The sequence below is a fragment of the Perissodus microlepis genome, chromosome 23 (genome assembly GCF_051167445.1).
Source record: "Perissodus microlepis isolate ML-2025 ecotype Zambia chromosome 23, ASM5116744v1, whole genome shotgun sequence".
In the NCBI taxonomy this organism is placed as follows: Eukaryota; Metazoa; Chordata; class Actinopteri; order Cichliformes; family Cichlidae; genus Perissodus; species Perissodus microlepis.
This window is the reverse complement of record NC_140482.1, coordinates 5892417-5913417: the sequence shown is the minus strand read 5'-3', so window position 1 is coordinate 5913417 and position 21001 is coordinate 5892417. Positions and strand designations below refer to the sequence as shown.

At 39.7% G+C, this 21001-nt stretch overlaps 1 long non-coding RNA gene across 1 annotated transcript in view; it reads right to left on the bottom strand.

Annotated features, from left to right (window-relative positions):
- The window catches only part of LOC146360863 (uncharacterized), a 118955-nt gene that overhangs the window by 36715 nt on the left and 61239 nt on the right, over nt 1–21001 (bottom strand). Inside the window, exon 2 of the long non-coding RNA XR_014799452.1 lies at nt 11405–11508. This is a non-coding gene — a long non-coding RNA (uncharacterized LOC146360863). The remainder of the gene's footprint in view (nt 1–11404; nt 11509–21001) is intronic.

Here is a 21001-nt window from a genome sequence, read left to right as displayed (position 1 = left end):
ATCTACTTTTTTATGTCTATTACAACACAAATTCACATCTGATGAAATTAAAGCCCACTTCTTTATCTACCTTTAAGAAAACATGCAATACAGTGAAAAAGTAAAAGAAAATAAGTCATAAAGTTCAAATTACAATTTAAAAATGGTGACATTTACAAATTAGCTTATTTATTATTAGTCTAAGTTTGTCAAAGTAAGTTTGACATATTCTGATTTTTTTGGTAGGAGGTAAAGGTAGTAGGAATTTGAGAGTATGTAAAAACCGTGAATAATGAAAAAAGTATAGGCAAATATAGAAATTCAGCATACAGATGATAATGATCCTTTTTCCCAAACACACAATTATAACTTAATTTTATTAACAAAGAAAATAATAATAAAAAGCAACACGAAAAACTCAATGAACTTGTGAAGCTGGGAGCGTATGGTCGGTTAGCAATCTTCAGTTGATTTGCTTTCTGAAAGCAAAAATCCATATAACTTATGAGGTCGGTCTGAGGGTCATCTTTGCCAATTTTAATAATGACTGGAAAGAAATTATGGGATGGGAAAAATGTCTTCAAATTAGACGCTTAGACACGACCGGATCCAAAAAATCCAGCAGTGGCTTGTTTGTGGAAAATCGGGCTCCTCTAAGCTTATTGATAAAGACACTATAAGGAAGTGTGAAGGTCATTATTTTCAAATAAAATTGTCCCCTACCCTCAGTACAAAGTAACACAATACCAGTTCTGTTATCTAAGAAAACAAATTGTAACATGAAGTAGATCATTTTCATTTGAAATTAAGTTTTTGGAGTATAAAGAAGTTGAAAATCATAATTATGTTTTTTCTTCTTCTTTTACTTGTATATGAGGGGATCCACAAAAACCAGAGGGAGCCTGATATAAGTTATTACACGACCTGAAGAATATTAATAATTCATAACTTTTTTTTTTTTTTACCAGTCATTTCTATTAGTGTCCAGTAATGGACTGGTCAACTTTAAATTCAACATCACAAAATTCAGAAAAGGCCAAACCTACACACAAATCAATATCCAAATAAAATGATGAAGGGCAGGAGCCTGAAGCAGTCTTTCTTGCTGACATTTCTCTCTATCCTGCTGAGGGAAAGTTTTGATATTGGACCCCCCTCAGAGGAGGATGGGGGTCCTCTCTCTCCCCCTACACATCCTAAATGAGGGCTTTTTCGTAGCTGTTGGTAGGGGGTGTCCGCTCTGGGAAGAATGAGGACTTCCTGTGGAGGGCCTTTAAGTGTGGGGTTGAGGAGCCGCTACCTCACTCTCTCTCGCTCCCTTGCACTTGTTCTCAATGTCTCTTGCTCATCCTAAATGGGTTCAAGCTTCAAGCCAGGGCCAGCTGCTTTCAAAGACCCCAAAGAGCAGTTATCCCGCACCTGCCCTTTCCTCCCTTCTCTTGATAACCTTTTCTTCTTATTTTGTTCCTCCCCTATTCCTTTTCACTCCTGTCCTTCACTTAAGCGTTCTCTCCTCTTCCTCCCATTTATGTCTCTCTGTCTATCCTGTTTGCTTCTCTTGGTGTTTCCACCTGGAGTTACACTATCTGCTTTCTGTCTTCTTTGTATGATTCTAGTTTGAGCATGCTAGAAGAGTGATTTTGAGTGAGATTTTTCCTAGGCCAGTGTTTCTACGTTGGGCTTAAATCACCCCTTAAATGAAATCTGAGCTGTTGTCATATATTAACAAGCCACACGTTTTGCAACAATCTGTAAGTACGTGCTCACATTTAAGAATCTGCTCCCAGGAATCCAATCCAAGACAACAGTTGTGCTCTGCAAAGCACGGATATCATATTTAAGGCACTAGAGCTTTTGCACACCACGTAAGCTGTTCCTTTCTCTGATTCTGCATTGTGGTCACCTTCGGTGGTAATAAAACCATTTTGTTAAAGCTGAAAATCTGTGAAGGCCTACTTTTCTTCCTCATCAGAAAATCAGCACTGAGAATTGAATGTATAAGGATAAGACACCAGCATTAATCTTCCCATGATCGTAAGATTCTTGACTAAAACTAAAAGACACCACATGGCTCTTGGCGAATGCACATAAATTTCCCCAATTCACTTCTTTCCATTGCCAGCTAAACAAACCCGGCCATCAACAGTAGTCATAGTAGCTCTTTGCAGGGACCCTCTGCTACAACTTGGTGCAATTATTATATTTTTTTCGCCAATGATGTTGAGGCTTTTTGTAGTTTTTGTGAAAGCAGTGCTTATATGAGAACAGTTGTTACGTAATTATACAGATTCCCTGCTTTCAAAGCAAGAAAATATACATTTACCTTCAGCAACTTATTAGCAAAAGAACTTCAACCATGCAACACACACACACACTGTCAGGCCTCAAAGGACCCTCCCTCCTTTAGAAGAAGCAACATACCTTCCCTCATTTTACCAGCATCCATGCATCCATGACAATAAAGCAGCAGGTAGACAAGCTGAGAACTTTCCCCCCAAGTATCCATTTTGTCCTTGCAGTAATCAACGAGTCCATCAAGAGGCAAGAGACGCTTTGATTTGTACACTTTTTAAAAGCAATGTTTTCTGGATAGATAGAAGGTGAGCACAAAAGAATGGATGCCAGGTGCTGTCTTCATTATTCCTCATAAGTTCTTGTTTTTCCTAGTTAGATACATTTCCCACTACTTTTCCAATAGTCTGTGTATTGGCTAGCAGTGACAGATTGTCCCCTAGCACATCTTCGTTAGGTAGCTCCCACAGAGGTTTATATATCCATTAATGGCACAAACTTGGTTACGTGTTGGAGAACTGAACTCTGTCCCTGTTTTCAGTACCCATGACTTTTTCTTCTACTTCACTCCTTTTCCCAGTGCTTTCCTCCTGGGTTATTCTGAGCTCTTCCTAAAACCTCTTCTGGTGCTGCCTTGAATCAACTCCTCGGGCCTTCCCCGCTTGGTGTTCCTCCCATCTCTGATTCTTTCCAGTGCCACCACCGATGGCCGGCGTGGCTCTCCGCTCCCCTCCAACCAATACCGGGTTTTATTTAATTTGTCCATATAATAGACGTGAATGAACCCTGGGGTTTAGGGCTACACAGGCAGAGAAAGCGACAGAGGAGGGAGGGGCAGGGCGCTCAGCAATGTGTGTTAAAAGAGAAACAATAAGTGCCATTATTTTTGATTGGCTTCCCCTATTTGAAAATTACTTCCAAAGTGTGATGTCCTATTGTGGGAGCAGAATAACGCTGAACAATGTGGCAGGGGGCGGGAGCGAGAGGATAGTCTTATATACCCAGACTAATATTCAAGGGGGCTTTGGCTGATGCCGGCTGGCCCGCACTGACTAACCCTGCAGCGCAGCACTGGGCCTGGGGTTAGGCTCATAATGGGATGCATTGGGAGGCCTTTAGTTCCCATTGTGGCGGCTATGTCAACAGAGAGGCCACTGGGAGCTGCCTGGCATGTGGAACGGAAAAAAGGCCCTTTATCCCCTTCTTTCTATGCTTCGTGTGTGTGAGAGAGGGAGACGTTATCACAGCAGTTCAGTGCACCAGCACAATCCATGTCCTTTTTTACCCCATTAAAAGTCTGTTATAGACTGTAAAACGTGAACAAAATGTACCTATATTAAATATCTGTGCATGAGTCATTGCACTTACTATGCTACAGACTGTTTGGATGAAATTAACATATTTACTTATTGGTCTGTGAATTACAGTCCCCATTTTTAGGCAGCTAAAATGTTATGTCGTCAGGCCTAGAAGCAACCTAGAGGAAAATGTCACAGATAGTTGAATTCATCTGAGATTTTTAGTAGATGTTGTCACGGCGGGGTGCGCCGGTGTGAAGATGAGGTAGACCCAAAAGCAGACACGGTGGAGACAGAACTAAGTTTCCAAAAATAAAGCGAGCCTTTATTGTGGCTGATGGCATGAGAAAAACACCAGAGACACACTGAAACTGGGAAAACTAAGGAGACTAAGAACACTGTGTAAACTAAAAGACTATGACTCTGTGAAAGAACTATGAAAAACTATACACGCAGAGTTACTAGGAATGCTATGAAACACAGTGAAACAATGAGGGAAAACTATGAAATCTGTGGTGAGGATAACAGACGATCTGACAAAGACTGAACTGAAACACACAGACTAAATACCCACAGGGATGATTAGGGGAAGTGGAAACACATAAGGGAGAACAGCTGACACACATAAACCTAATGACAGGACCGGGGACATGAAACTGAACACAATGAACAAAGAACTCTTTCAAAATAAAACAGAAAACATGGAGAAGTAGACATGACAAACTTGACAATGAGAACCCTACAGACCAGAAATATGACAGATAAGACACATACAACAACAAGGGGAACTTGGACACAGGGGTGATAACACAAGGGGAACCTGATAAACCATGAACTAAAACTGTAAACTAGGCATGACCAAACTTAACTAGAAAACTGAAAAGAAACTGGAATACAGATGAAAAAACAAAATAACATGGAACTCAGAAACATGGGTGGCCTGACCCAGGACCATGACAGATGTACCCATGGTGCCAATTTGAAAATCCCATGTTGCCTTGTTCTCAAGTTATCATGTTTACAAAGTTACAAAAATCAATAAGTCCCCCTTCTCTCTGAAAATTGTTGTTGTTGTTTTTTTTTTTAAATAACTCGACCATTTAATTTTTACTGTTAGATATGCATTATTTTTGTACAGTCCTGTATTTTGCTACCCAAAATGTTCACGCTATTCAAAATCACAGTGAGTTAGAGATTCACCAAGCTAGCTAGTCTATGCTAGCATTGCTGGATAACTCTCTAGCTTCTATCTGTTATTACATTCATAAAATATACCAGAAATAATATGCCACCGTACAAATGCCAGAAAAAATAAAGTCTTGGCACAAAAAACACTGAGTCAGTTTAGCTGAAGACAAATGGGACACAACATGATTAAGTTACAAAAAAAGATAAATAGTTGTAATAGATTGGTAAATGGTTAAACATCTGATAAAAATTTCACAAAATTTATTGGAACTGTCAATTTACAGATACTGTACACTATATAGTCAAAAGTATTCGCTCATCTACCTTCACACTCATATAATCCATTCTGAATCCACAGGTTTTAATATCTCGCCAGCCTACAGTTTACAGCTATAACACCTTCAACTATTGTGGAAAAGTTTTCCACAAGGTTTAGGAGTGTGTTTACGGGAATTTTTGAACATTCTTCCAGAAGTGCATTTGTGAGGTCAGACACTAATGAACGAGAACGCCTGGCTCACAGTCTCCGCTCTAATTCATCCCCAAGGTATTCTGTCGGGTTGAGGTGAGGACTCTGTGCAGACCAGTCAACTTCTCCCACACCAAACTCACTCATCCATGTCTTTCTGGACCTCGCTTTGTGCACTGGTGCACAGTGATGTTGGGTCAGGAAGGGACCATCCTCAAACTGTTCCCACAAAGTTGGGAGGATGCAATTGTTCAAATTGTCTTGGTTTGAAGCATTAAGAGTTCTTTCACTGGAACTACCACATATGGAAAAGATATACATAAATCTTATAAAGTTTGTATCTGTCTTGTGTGAAACTTGTATGAAAAGCATACAAGAGTGAAAACAGATATAAGATCCCTTGAAAAATCATATAAATGAAACTTGTATGTTTTGGATACTTACTAAAACAATATATGAAAGTAATGAGAAAGTGGCCACTTTCATGAGTAAATCATATAAGCCTTATATGATTCACTATATGAAGTAGGCCACATCTTATGCAAGTCTTTTATAAGTTTTTACTATTTCTTTTCCATATGGGAAGGGCCTGGGCTCAAGTACCGAAAAACAACCCACACCTTAATCCTCCACCAAACTTTACTTTAAGTACCGTTAAGTACCGTTCTCCTGGCAACCACCAAACCCAACCTTGTCCACCCGATTGCCAGAGGGAGAAGTGTGTTTCATCACTCCAGAGAACACATCTCCACTGCTTTAGAGTCCAGTGGCTGCATGCTTTACACCACTGCATCCAGGTTAGATGCAGCTAATCTGACAGCTACATGGCGTTTGGAGATTTGCAGTGATTGACTCTTCAGAAAGTTGTCGACCTCTGTACCTCTGTTTCCACTTTCTTATGATACCGCTAACAGTATATCTAGTTGCTAGAAAATTTTATGACTGCACACGTGGCATTCTTTCACAGTACTACGCTGGAATTCACTGAGCTCCTGAGAGCGAGCCTTTCTTTCACAAATGTTTGTAGAAGCAGTCTGCATGCCTAGGTACTTGATTTCTTTTTTATACCTGTGGCCATGGAAGTGATTGGAACACCTGAACTCAATTATCAAGAAGGGTGAATTAATACTTTTGGCAGTATAGCATAACTGCTGTAAAGACAGAAAAGTCGCCAGCCTCATTAAAGGGACAAATTTCACTGCCGGGCCAGCTGGAAGGTGTGGCTGTGCTGAGCACGGTTTTCTCTCTCATACCTGAGAGGTTTCTTGGAAAAGGATTTGCTGCTAAATATTACATTTTATAACAGCAGTTTATGCTTCACAAACTCTTAAAATTCCCTTTTTCTGACATAGTTTTGAGAAATATTTGTAGACCATTTAGTTAAAATAACAAATATTGTCCAGTTTCTGTTGGTTGTGTCATTGCTTGGCTGTTTTTGCGCGCAGCTGGGTTTCTCTGTCTTTGGACATATGCAGGATGACAAATCCGTGTTTTTCTTTTAAAAAATGACAGTTCAAATTAGGCAAAATTTCCAAAATCAAAATCAAACACCAGAAGTTCCTTCAATAACGATGAGTGAACAGCTATCTGAGCAGTTAGTGAAATTTCTATGTTACAAAGAGTACTTTTCCTCAAAAATATCTCACAGTTTTCCTGACAAACAATAAAAAACAGAAATGTGAACAAGCTAAGCAGCCAGTCTACATGCACACACACACACACACACACACACACACACACACACACACACACACACACACACACACACACACACACACACAGATGCACACAAAAGGTAGCTGCTGGCTTGTCACTATCACTGAATTCATTCATCCAACTCCACCTGGGAAAGAGACGGACACGTGTGTTTACTCTAGATTCTATTCCCCCCGGGCAAACACACACACACAACAGTATTATTCTTGTCTCCTGGCTGAGAAGAGGCAACCTTGAGGAAGCCGGTGAAGCTGAATAAATAGTGGCATCCAAACACACGTGTACACATGTATGCAAATACACCCATACACACACCTAAACAAACAGCAATGGCAGAATCACACGCTAAGCAGCTCTCATTACCAGCAGGCACAATAAGCTGATGTCCAGAAACACAGAAGGACTACACTGTCAGCCCAGCGAGACTGGAAGGACAAACCAGCAAGCCAGACACACACACGCTATGCTAATGTCTCCAACTGCATGTCCAGTAAAGCTTTTTGGATTTTGCAAAAAAAAAAAAAACACAGATAAAATTCCTATGTGTAAATGTTTAAACATCATACAGTCTCACATAAATGTCTAATTTTAACCAGAGCAGAAAAGATGAGATTGGGTAAAAATGGGAGGCTGATGGACAGCTCTGGATTCTGTTTGTTTGTCACAACCCGAGCAGCATCAGCAGTTTCCTATTGGTTCCTTTTGTTCGACTGACATAGATAAAGCACGAGAGAGCGTGTGTAAGTGGTCAGCACAGAAGGCAGTAGAAAGAAAAACACTGGCAGAGTGACATCATGTGTCAGGGGAAAAAAAGCCAAATTTATAAATAACTCTTTATTTTGCATTTATGTAGAGTTTAACCAGTCTTTTTATACACAACTTTCCAGTTTATGTGGTAGAGCTTCATGCTTTTTCTTTCTGAATTGAAGTTAAATGGAGCTGTCTTTCCATGCGTTCATGCTAGGCTTTAACTCAGCACATCCCAGCTGATCTCTAAAAACATCCAAATCTGGGATTTTGTCATGGTGTCTTAAAACTTAAGTCAATGTCCGATGGTGTCCCTGTCTCATATGTTATGTTCAGATAAAATTAATCTGTAATAGTAGTACTGCAGATTTTGGTGTCGGTGTGATACCATGTAAATACGGGGCCAGTGTTGCCAATACCAAGACAGATACTTGAGCAATGTGTCATGATTTATGAGATGATCACCATTAACTTGCAAATCCTGAACACATTTTAATGACCACTAAATCAATAAACTTTTTTTCTGTGGGCTACTTATTGAACGTGCCAGAAAGAAACAGTGTATTGATCCTATGGTACTAGCATCGAACCGATACCAATATCAGAGTTGGTATGGATATTATTGATATTTGGATCGTTCCGCCCGCCTCTATGTAACAGTAAAGATGGTAGCCTTGGAAATATTTAAAAAAGAAACTGAACAGGTTTAGTTCCTATGTAACTAATACAGTATATGTGCCAAACAGATGTATGTTTATAGTTTCCTTCTCTGACACAGCTTCCTCACAGCGATCAGTAAAGGCCCTCATATCTTATGTACACCTGTACACACTTTACCATGTGCACACATACATGCACGCGCACAGCTAATGACGAGCCCTCCGGCTGACCCGCTGACCCTCATCACAGTAACAAAGAGGCAGATAGCAGCAGCAGGACAATAGGATGAAGAGGTTGCTTAGGGTGACAAGATAAAAGCAGTGACACTAAGGTGATGGAGAGATCAAGAGCGTGACAGGAGGACAACACCAGGAGTAAGGGTTAGAGGAAGTGAATGCACAGAACTCATCTTGGATCTACCCGGCTGGAAAGTGAGATAATTATTTTAGAAATTAAATGAAAATATCTCTGAAGAGAAAAATCACTGTAAAAATCCCTCCACATCCTGTCCTCCATGTGTGCATCAGGCAGGTATTTAGGTGGGTGTATGCTGGGTGAAGACTCCAGAGCATCACTGCTCAGTCAGTCAAACTGGACAGATGATCAGGATAAGAGTAAGAAACAGGCACGTCCATCATTCTGGCTTTCTCCAGCATGAAGACCACACCTTATCATCTCATCACTGTGCTGTCAGCAGCATACTCCCGAACTACACACACACAACCTGTCAATTTGCACTGATAACACGTCCATTATTCTTGGTTCAGTTTGACTGACAACATAAGCGTATTTTTAGGGACACAAAATCACACATTCCTAGCACTGCTTTAGCACCCCTACATGTGTGTTTATTACACATCTGAATTTCACTGTGCACCAACCCCCTCAGCATCGTAGTAGCTGCACCATAAATGTAAAATAAATGTAAAAATCCTTGGTGGCTTCTTTCTTGAGACATAGCATTTACCAGACTTTCAGAAAACTTAACCTCATGGTCTAGGTCAGAGGTCATGGTCAGTGACATCCGAAGTTGTCTGAGCTTTTTAACAGATGCCCCTATTGTATTAATTTAGAAATCCTATGTCGCCTTGTTCTTGAGTAATCATGTAATCAGGTTTAAGGCTGAGGACTAAAAATTCTGTTGGGTGTTTGGAAAAGAATCATCTGATCATCTGATCTGAAAAATAGCGGACAAAGAAGTTTGCAGTAAATTTTAAATACATAGTTGAGTATAAAGGTTCTTAAAATGTTAATAAGTACTCAGTGTGTCCCCTTCTGAAAGCGCGGCACATGTCCATACGATAGTCAAACTCGCCCCCTACTCCAGGTTTGCAAATTTGAGATGAACCGAACCTGACCTGATGAACCTGACCTGTATCTCCTCCCCATGTCTCGTCTCTCACTCTCACACCATCTCTCCCAGGGTCTTCAGTCTCTGCTGAGGCTGGAAATCACAGAAGATCAATCCTTAATTGTTTCTCACGAAGCTATAGCTTGCATCCTAGTCCACCATTCCCTCCCACAAGTCACTACTCCATCATTTACTGTTAAATTAATGGATTTATTATAGTAATATTTTTTAAATAAAATGCAATTATAGAAATAAATTATATACGTTTATTTTCATCGAATTTAATGGGGTAATAATTGTTTACGAATTGAAAAAAATAAAGCAGGGTCATTTTGTAACTTTATGAAATGCTGGTGAGTTATTGTCTGTCCGTTTTCACATTTAGTTTAATGCCTTCTGTATCATTTGTATTGTCCTGTACTTTTTTTTTTTTAAGTACGTGAGGAAGTTTTAGGTATTGTCAGACAGTCTCTTTCACACAGTAATCCAAACCTTATACTTTCCCCTGAAAGATGTACTCATTTAACAAGAGTCCAGAGTCTCACCTTGGAAAATGACTCGGTGAGTTTTAAATAGTTTAGCACTGTTGTTTGGTTATCATATATCAGGCAGGAGGAGCTAAAACTACATGCTCCTGATCTGTAGTCAGCTTCATCGATTTCCTCTTTACCCCAAATTGGCTGAGGCAGATGATCGTCCACCTTGAGCCTGGTTCTGCTGGAGGTTTCTTTTTGTTACGAGATTTTGTTCCTTTCTGTTATCACTACATACTTGATCAAAGGGAATCGTTTGTTTTCGATCCATAACACTGCAAAGTACCTTCAGATTATTGTTGTTGTGAATTGGCATGCCATGAATTAAATGTATTCAATGGATCTCTGGGTATTAGCCACTGCACTGACCTCATCCAAACTACATACACATTGTTAAACTGAAGGGTTCAATTGGATTGTTCACTGAGGGAAACCAATATTTCTACTGAGCCTGTATTAAACATTATAGATTTCCTCCTGTGGAGAATCTATAACTCAAGTGTTTATCTCACTGAAAGCTCACACACACACACACACACACACACACACACACACACACACAGATCGTCAGCCCTGGAAAGACTGAAAGAAGAAAAACTTTTTATAGAATAGCAATCTGATCAAAAAATAAAAGGTGGGCGAAAATTGTTTAACCTCCTAAGACCTGAACTCTTTCATGGCATGCATTTTTAATCTCTCTTTGATATTTGGGCATATTGGGACCCGATGAATGTAAAAACAAAGAATCACCAGATTTTTTTTTTTGCAGTATAATGTCCTCTTAAATGGATATCAGGCCCTTGTAGAGCAAAATTTAGTATTTTGGTCAAGACAACCCAAAATGTGATGTCCACATATGTGGACGCCAGGTCCCAGGAGGTTAAATGCAATTATATCTTGAATCTCATCATTTTGATTTTAACAGTAAAGTTAAAATGAAAATGTTTAAAATGGACCCTTTGCAGTATGTTTTAAGTTTCAGTTTGATCTGATGAACTAACAGTATGATGCTCGTTGCACATCATACTGAATTGGAAGAATGGGCTGCAAAAACAGCTTGATTAAAGCCAGCAGAATCACCTGATCTGTGTCTGGATTCTTCATATAAAAGGATGTAGAGAAACAGAGTTGTCAGTCGAGGTTCAAATTTCAATGCTTATACAATTCTTACCTTTGGGAAGTACTTCAGCACCATGAAGGAGCCCTTCTCTTTTTAGAGATGTTTGAGTTGTTTTTGCTTTTAGCTTCAGCGTCGACCGTCACAAGATGTTTGTCCTAGAAAAAGGGGATAGATGCAAGAAGATGGTTATTCATGCACAAACTGCAAAGCCACTTACTGGAGTACCTTAAGTATTTGGGCTTAAACATGAAAAGATGAAAAGAGGAAATAGAAAGGACCAAAGCCTGGAGACAATGAATCAGTGAAGGAAAACATGAGGTGGGATGAAAGCAGCCACACGACGCCTCTCAAACACTCTGGATGAAATTTTTCAACCTGGCATGATTTTGTTTTTTGAACTTCTTGCAAAGTTTGATCAGCTACCACCTTTACCACATTTTGACATCAGATAAAAATATGACACTGTTGAAGAGGCAGCACTGTCAATTTTTTCACCTGCTGTCATCTCTCAGCCTTGAGCAAAGTTATTTGCTTTAGTTGGGAATTGTCAGATCAGGGACAAGAATGACAAAGAGTGAATAAATAGTGATTCCTGCAAAGACAAAGTATTAAATCGTTCACACAAAGCTTCAGGTCAAAAATGTCTCTTCTGCAGAGGTGAGTTTGTGCTTGTGTTGTTCTGATGGTCAGGTACAGATGCAACTTTAAGATCTCTGCATTTTACTTAGATAACACATTTGTAAATGTTGCAGATATGAACAATAGATTCTAATATGTACTCTATAGACTGCTACACAACAGGTTTGATCTTAGTTTGAATTATTTTACAGACATTTTTCAAGAAACTCAAACACCGTCTCTAAATAATTAACAGACATTCAGCTGAAAATATCACAAATATTAACATTTTGTAGTTAATATTACATCGCGTCATGTCAGAGTGCTTCATGGCTTAACTCGTTGGCCCTTGTTATGTCCCCATGTTGGTCCCAAGAGTAAACAAAGTAACATGAAGAGAATGTTTGAGTCAGCTTGAAATGGTTTAATGATGAGATGTTAAAAAGGAAGCATAAATTTACTTCAGGGAGAGCCAAGGCCAACTTAACTAACAAAACAAAAGAGCATTAACTTTAAACAAAACTCCATCAACTATATAACTTAAGTCAAAAGAAACTTTACAGCACCTCAAGGTGGTGACAGCTCTCCTTTTACGAGCTTCTCCTACCAATGTAACAAAGAACCAATTAATAAAGTGGAATAAGCACAAACAAGCTAATGAGAAGCATAAAAATCTGAACCTAACAAGCATAAAGCAAAGACTAACAGTGCATTAACCACACCTACATAAGTCCTGGAGGGCATCCATTGGCTGCAGGACTCAAACCCCGGCCAATGACATGAAAGGCAGAACCTGGAAAACCTAGACCTGAAAGCAGCATGGTAAACATGACCCTTTATATACACATTACATTGGTTTTAAGTGAATGTACAAGCCCTGAACATACTTTGTAGGTGAATTGTGAATGTGGGCCGACCGTGGTTCAGGGGGTTGGGAAGCTCATCTTGTAACTGGAAGGTTACCGGTTCGATCCCCTGCTCTGTCTGTCTTGGTAGTTGTGTCCTTGGGCAAGACACTTCACCCTGTCGCCTACTGGTGTTGGCCAGAGGGGCCAATGGCGCGATATGGCAGCCTCGCTTCTGTCAGTCTGCCCCAGGGCAGCTGTGGCTACAACTGTAGCTGCCTCCACCAGTGTGTGAATGTGAGAGTGAATGAATAATGGTGTTGTAAAGCGCTTTGAGGGTCTCGAAAAGCACTATATAAATGCAATCCATTATTATTAATTAAGCTGTACTACTGTTTATCTAATGAACTGTGGGACAAGCCTAGCTGTAAATGTCAACCTCCAAGTTCTTCCTCATAGGGAGTCCTCCACTTGTTTGTGTTTTCTCTGTATTATTGGTGGTTCTTTACCTTACAATATAAAGCGCTTTTAGATTGTGTTTCCTTAAATCAGAGAAAGTCCGTTTCTAATGAAATGAACCTGTTCATGTTTCTGCTGGATGGCAGTTTAACAGACATGTCCACCGTCTCAATCACCTCATCACCACAATGCCTCTCTCTGCCTCTCTTAGTTTTCTCTCTCTCATACTGGCACCCTCTCCTCTTATATCACGAATTTTCTCTGCCACTCTTTTCTACTACTAATACACTCTAACACAAACACATCCTCAACAAAAGGTTCATTCATAACCTTGCCATTTTCTACTTCTCCCCCTCTACTGTCTCACTCCCTCCTCTCAAGGTCTCGGAGAATAATGGCAGATAGCAGATTAGCATTCGCCTCTTTGCGATGTGGTTTGACTCACAAACACACAGGTGGGTACATGCAGACTACCGCAAGGCTGCTTGCCAACACAGAGATAATAAATGTGAAACAATTATCACTGTGGAGCTGTTAAACTAATCTGTGACCACACGGACACACACGGGTAGTTATTAATCTGTATATAAGCCTATGAAAGACTGTCACATCACATTCAGTGAAGTTTAGTTTTCTGAATGTGTGACCCCGAGTAAAATGTAATGCAGTGTGGCACCATGTCAAAGATTAAAATAAGCACTATTGTCCATTTCACTGACCCATCACGGTTGTATGGAGTGACACATCAGTGTCCAATGTAGTGATTTATGTGCAAGTACACCATCAACACTGACACAAATACAAGAAAACAGCCTTTGAATAGCTGCCCACTGCAGTGACCACTGTGTGCAAAAGGGTTAAAAGGAGCCGGTTTAGATGGCTTTTACATCTGACTAGGATGCCTCCCTCCTGCATGCCTTCTAGATGTTTAAGAGGGCAGTCCCAGGACATGCTGGAGAGATTGCGCTCGGCTTGCTTAGGAGCACTCTGGTGTCCTACGTGAAGAGGTACAGGAGTGGGCTGGAGAGAGGGGTTTCTGGGCGTGTCAGCTTTGACTGCAGACCCGTGAAGCAGACAGGAAATGGCTGGGTGGTCATCAGATGTCTCAGTGTAGAGTTTCAGTGCCTCACAATGACCAAAATGTCATTCAGAATATTTCCCACCCCGAAAAGAATAAACAGAGTTATTTTCAAATCTGTTTCGTCGTTGCTTATTTGACCTGTCTCCTCTTCTCCTCTCTCTCCAAAATTCCTTTTAATATCTCACAGATGGTTTCACTCATTAAATAGAAAAGTAAATCAATAGCATGTCGATTAGTTTCTGACAACCCTCTCATGCGTGTGTTTATACATCTTTGTGACGACAGATAATTGGCATGCCACTATATTTGTGGGGTCCAACAGTCACTTAGGGGGACAAAATGCTCGTCCCCAGGAGTTTGAAGGCAGTTTTGAGGCTCAAAATGTGGTTTTAGTGTCAGGGTTACAGTTAGGTTATGGTTAGGTAGGCTAAGGGTTAGGATTAGGCATTCATTTTTGATGGTTAAATTTAGTGTAAGCAGCTAGGGAAAGCATTATGTCAATTAGATGTCCTCGCTAAGATATGAAAATGTGTGTGTGTGTGTGAGCAAGAGAAAAAACTGACGGTATTATTCAGCCAACAGCCTCTCTAACACACACACACACACACTCTGTGAAAGCGACAAAGACTCTGGGGGAAACGGTTGATGGTTATCAGCCCCTGTAGGAAATTAAAGGGATGGTCCAGTGTTAATATTTAGATATGCAGATTGGTGACAGAGGCCTCTCTCGCTGTCTGTCAAGCATGTGCACACCACCAACCCACCCTCCCATTCATACAGACGCACACACAAACACGTGCACAGCTACCTATAGGTACAGGTAAACTGAGTGGTGTGTATCAGTGTGGAACTGCAAATGGGATGAGCAGCTTGATTAATCTGTGTGACATGAATACCAAATCAGAGGCTAAAAAGTGTGCGTCCATGTCTGAGTGAGTGCAAATTGAGGCTGTGATGATGATGGATGTGTGTATGCATGATGCAAATATAATAATAACAACATCAAACTTTGTTTATATAGAACTTTTCCCAACAATAATGTGCTTCACAGAAAGACTTTTTTTTTAAATCCAAGAAATAGTTAAAAACGCAGCAAATACAGACTATGAAATATTCATGAAAGCTTCATGATAAGCATTTTAAGAAGAGATATGAAAAGATAATAAGGAAGTTACCATTCTGGTCTGAATGGGGGCTCTAATACCAAAAGTCTGCTGGCGTTTGTTTGCTAGCCAAGACCTCAGAATAACCAGCAGCACCCCACTCACCAATCCAAGTAAGCACCCAGGCCCATTAGGGATTAATAAGTAGTAGAAATATGTAAGAACAAGGCCATTATATGCTTAAAATTAATTGGTAAGATTTTAAGATCACTTTTAAATCTTAAAAAGGCATGACTGGACACTTTTTAATGTAAGCATCAAATCAGAGTGTGGTGTTAAAAATAACTCTGAGGTTTTTAGCAGTTTGACAGCTTTGATCAATGAACCAAGTTTACTGTAGGCCAGGGTACTGGAATTTTTACGAATTACTAATACTGTAGTTTTATCATGACTCTTTTTTGTAAAGTTATGTGACAGCTAGCATTTAGGCAGGTGAACACAGTATCAAGGCTTCTGGAGTTGTTTGAGGGAGAGGAACATAACTGTGTGTCATCTGCATAGCTGTGGTGAGTGATTTTTATCTCTATTAATGATCTGGTTGAGGGGAAGAAATATACTAAAAATAAAAGTGGACTAAGGACAGAGCCTTGAGGAACACCATAAGTAAAATGCAAACATGAATAATGACAACAAAAAAAGGTTCTTTATAAATGTTAAAAAGAACATAAAAGATGCAGGAACAGGAATGAGAACAGGAAGGAACCAGATGCCTTAATCCCAGCCCAGATTTCTTTATTTTGTGGAAAAATAGAAAGGTCGACTGTGTTAATGAGCACTAAAACTGTATCAATTCTTTCATCTTCCAGGAAATGCCTGCATACTCTCACCCAATGAGGCTGGGCATTGTTGTGCACCAGGAGGAATCCAGGACCCACTGCACCAGCGTAGGGTCTGACAGTTGCTCCAAGGATTTCATCCTGACACCCAATGGCAGTCAGGGTGCTGTTGCCTAGCTTGTAGAGGTCTGTGCATTACTCCATGGATATGCCTCCCCAGTCCATCACTGACACATGCTTACCAATGTTACAGGCAGCGTAACTTTCTCCACAGCTTCTTCTGATTCTTTCATGTCTCAGGGAGAGATTTGAGGAACTGGTGATATAGAAAGCTACTATTGGCAAAATTACATTTTGTTTTACAAGTAAGCAGTTTTTGGTGGAAAGGAACTAAAATGGGAATTAATCACACAATGTTTGATCTAGTGTTCCCCGTCAGTCCTAGCAGCTGATTAGTGGCAGTCCAGTAATGATCACTAGGATTAGATCATATTAGATTAGGAGATAAAGATCTTTTACTGATATTTGTACCCACTAGGTCTCCATAGAACTCAGCAACTTCTTTGTCTGAGCATTGATGCTGTTACAGGAACCAGGGAAAGTGAAAATGTCACTTCCAGGCAAGAATTTGCAAACATGTTCACAAATAGAAAATGAAAATGACCCCCTTTGGTGCACTGCTTATCTTTACTGTGTGAGTTTCTATATGTTTCCTTAAAAAAATGGCTGCATACAGTGACTGTAAAGAAACATGAGCGACACATTTAGACAGAGAGACACAAAGTGAGTGAGAGAACATGAGTGAAGTGATTCGGAGGAGTGGTGATAAGGCGAATTGAAAAGAAAGTGAGTTCAGGCCACAATGTTGTTATTACAGATTGATATACTCTTCAGGTCCCCTTTATTCAAACAGCTCACCTCTCAAAATCAGATGCTCAAAGCTCTTTTGATGACTACTTTGAGCTGAATGTGTGTTATTACAGGTATTACATGAAATTGCCCGTGTTAGGTGAAGGGGATTATGGTGCTTTTGGGTCAATACTTCCTCTGAGCTGTTTGGCTGCTGGAGCTGAGGAGCGATTAGGCTTTTGTCTGTCAATCCGACTTCATAGCGGCGATTATCACACAGACACACACCACATACACGTAACCACCACCTATCAGCACACATACTCGTGCAGTGATTACGGCCTTAGGTATATCAGGCCCATTCAGTATGCTGAGAGGTGTCAGATCTAGTGGAACTGGAGCTGTAACACATGCACGCTCAGTTTGTTGGCTGCAGGAAGGGTGACAGGTGAAAGATGAAAGTGGAGTGCTGAGCTGAAATGAAGACTTGACAAGCTAAAACGTTAAGGGAAAAAAAAATCCAGTTTACAGGTTATTACTACAGGTACTTCTTTCATATTTTCCAGGCTTCTCTGAATGTACTTTCCCAAATAGGTGATAGATTTTAATTCCATAAGAAGTCCTAATTTTTCTTTAGTCACTTTACTGCATGTAGAACTATAATTTAATTACTGCAGAAGTTTCAGTGATGAATTTTACACTTTTGGTTAGATTAAATAATAATTAGTTATATCTATGCTACTCCATTATGGTAAAAGATATTCAATCTGAAAGAGCCCCGGTACATAGAAACAGAAACATATACATAAACATACGCTATGTTCTCCATTTTCCTGATTTTCAAATTTCATATAGAGTAGAAATAAATATATGTTCCTAGTTAAATTTAAAAGAAAAATGCTAGTTTATGAAATGACGTCACATATGCTGGGGAATTTCAGTGTCGGGCACTGACCAGCAGCTTGCACATCAGCTCAAATGGACCAAACAAGCAAACAGCCCAGAGATCCCCTTAACTGAACCCTGCAGCTTAAAGAGAGAAATCACAGTGTGCACCATAGAATATTCTCTTCACTTTCGTCACTTCTACTAATGTTGTTGTTAGGATACGCACAATAAACTATGTTAAAAAAATCAGAAAGTTACCTTGCATATTTATAACAGCAGGCAAAACAACCAGCTTTGCATCTGTCAAATATCTGTATGGGAAATGCTGGGAATTTACTGGTGACAGATTTATTTGGAGGACTGGAACAATGTTCAAAAACGTGTCAGCAAAAGCAGAGATATCCTGACTTTTAGATCCTGCGGTGAGGTGAGCTACTGAAGAACTGGATCCTTTTGTTAAAGCCTTGCTGCCAGGTAAACGGCCTTTTTCATGAAAAGGTTAAAGTCTCAAGTTCAAGCAGAGATTATTTTCTGCGACTTAACAAAGCACCTCTGAAGCCTTTTATTTACACAGGCTCTGTGTTACTGCCAAGACTGCTATACTGATCCTGATGTGTATTATTTGTATTTATTTATTATTTATCTGACAACAGAATCTGTGATTATATTACTTAAAATTAAGAAATTGGCATTTTGGATTAAATATACCAATTAAAATGTAGCCTGTGATGGAACACAGCAGTTTTCTTTTGGGATTAATAAATGACTAACTATCTGTGGACACAAACTAATTATTATTAATTAACAGTATCAATGAAGTAATTTGGGGTCTATTAACTTTATCTGCTGTGGTTCCATTTTTTTCACAATAATTTTTCACAAAACCGATCTGGATAAATGCGATAATGAAGTGATGCTGTTTTTTTCTTTTAAAGCTTTTCATTTTTGAGTCTATTAACGTACTTTTGTAAGTGTCTCTTGTATTCATACAGCACAAGCTAGAGCAGAGTGATGTTATTAGGGGGCCTAGTCAGCCTCACAGTAGGGGCTGAGCTGACTGGGTATGGTGATTTCCACTTTACTTTTGTGTGGGTTAATGAAAAAAAACTGAAAAACCCTGAGCCTAATGGGATTTGGTGATAAGAAATTACCAGCGCCAGGTCCTTCTCCTTTGTCTCTTGCTGGGAGTTCAGTGGCTCAGCCAATAAGAGAGCTCAGGGCCACGGTTACCGTAGAGACGAGAGAACACAGGCCACGGCGTCGCCATGGTAAACAGGGGAGCTGTTTGTCAAAGTTCTTTTGATACACACACTCAGAGACACACAGAGTACTGTACGTACACGAGTGAAGCCTGTATCCAATGCTCCTTTTTTCCAAACTGCTGCAATTCAGAAGTTTAATTTAGGGACAAATTCAAATGGATACAAATGCAAAAACTGTATATAGTTACAGGCAGGTGTTCATCTCAATGCTTTAGGGGCTAAAACTGCATTCCTGTAATAACAATGAACTCTCACTGTTAGATTACAGTAATTTACTAGAATATCGCTTTTTCAGCTTGTTACTGTTATTTTACAGTTACTTACTGTGAAAAGAAAAGTACTGTACAATGCCATAGAGAATATGAGGCTTCCAGTGTGATACTGTCAGCTGTTTGACTGCCTTTCCTACTGCAATCTCCATGAGCAGTATCACTGCTTAACATAACTACACTTTGGATTCGGATTCTTCTCTTTTGTGAACTATCAGCAGCATTGTGACAATTCCCCTAATCACGCCAAGGTTACTGATATGCTGCTGTATTTGACATTTTAACACATGCTAGCCAGACTTTCAAAAATCTGAGCTGTGCAAATCCTAGAAACCACATCAAACATGTAAAAGATTCAAAGTATAAAGACAAAATGGTGGCGTACACTTCTAAACACTTCTAAATTTGAACTTTTACATTTATATTAGTCTTTGCATTTATCAAAAGAAAAATACAGTATTATACCATAAAAATGTACAATATGGTTCCTTAAAGCTGTAAGTGTTTGCTATAAGGTTTTTTTTTGTTTAAAATCAATTTTGGGCTCTATTAGGGCTCTGTACTGTATAAAGTTGCAAAACAAATAATCCACATCTACATACTACTACACTACTACTAATAGAGATTTCGGTTAATTAGAGTTGCAGCTTTAGGGTAGGAAACATTTTCTACATATTCACTATATTCATGTAACAACTGGATTTTATATTCAGTTTAGGAAAACTAACTGTAACAGACTACTCTATCAAACTATAGTCATATCATTTTGGGGGCATACGCAAAAAAAATTAAAACGTGTTCTCCTATTCGGGTGTTCTGTTGACAAAACAGGCCATTTTTAGAAATCTTTTACAATTACACAAAATGGGTAAATTAAGCTAGATGTTGATATTTTGGCACCTTTTAATTTAGATTACAATCAAAGGAGGATGAATGATGAACAGTCAGTTGAATCATCCTCAATTCTTTACATACCGTACAGGCAGCATTCATATTTTAAACTCGGAAAACCAACAGAGTGCTGTGTTTTCAATCATTCAGTCTTTTTTCGTCACTGTGAGACATTAGGCTCTGATTTCTGTGGTGTTTGTGGCCTGTGTTTTTCTTTTTAACTCGGGAGGCCACAGAGCTGAGCTGAATAACACAATGACAACAATAGAAGAGAGCATAAACCGAGCAAATGGGCGAGTGAGCAAGGGAACGAGAAAGTAAGAGAGAGAAAAAGAGAGAAAAACGCTCTTTGGCTTGCCTGCTCCTGCAGTGCGTCAGCTCTATGGCGAAGTGGAAAACAAGCAAATTACAGAGCACAGACGCAAAGACAGTGGCCTTGTCATTTCAACCTGCCAGTAAGGATTTCCTAAATTACCAGTAGTGCACTGGGAGGGCTGCCCTATAGCTTGTCTGCCGCTCCAGCAAAGAGAGAGACGGCAATCTTTCT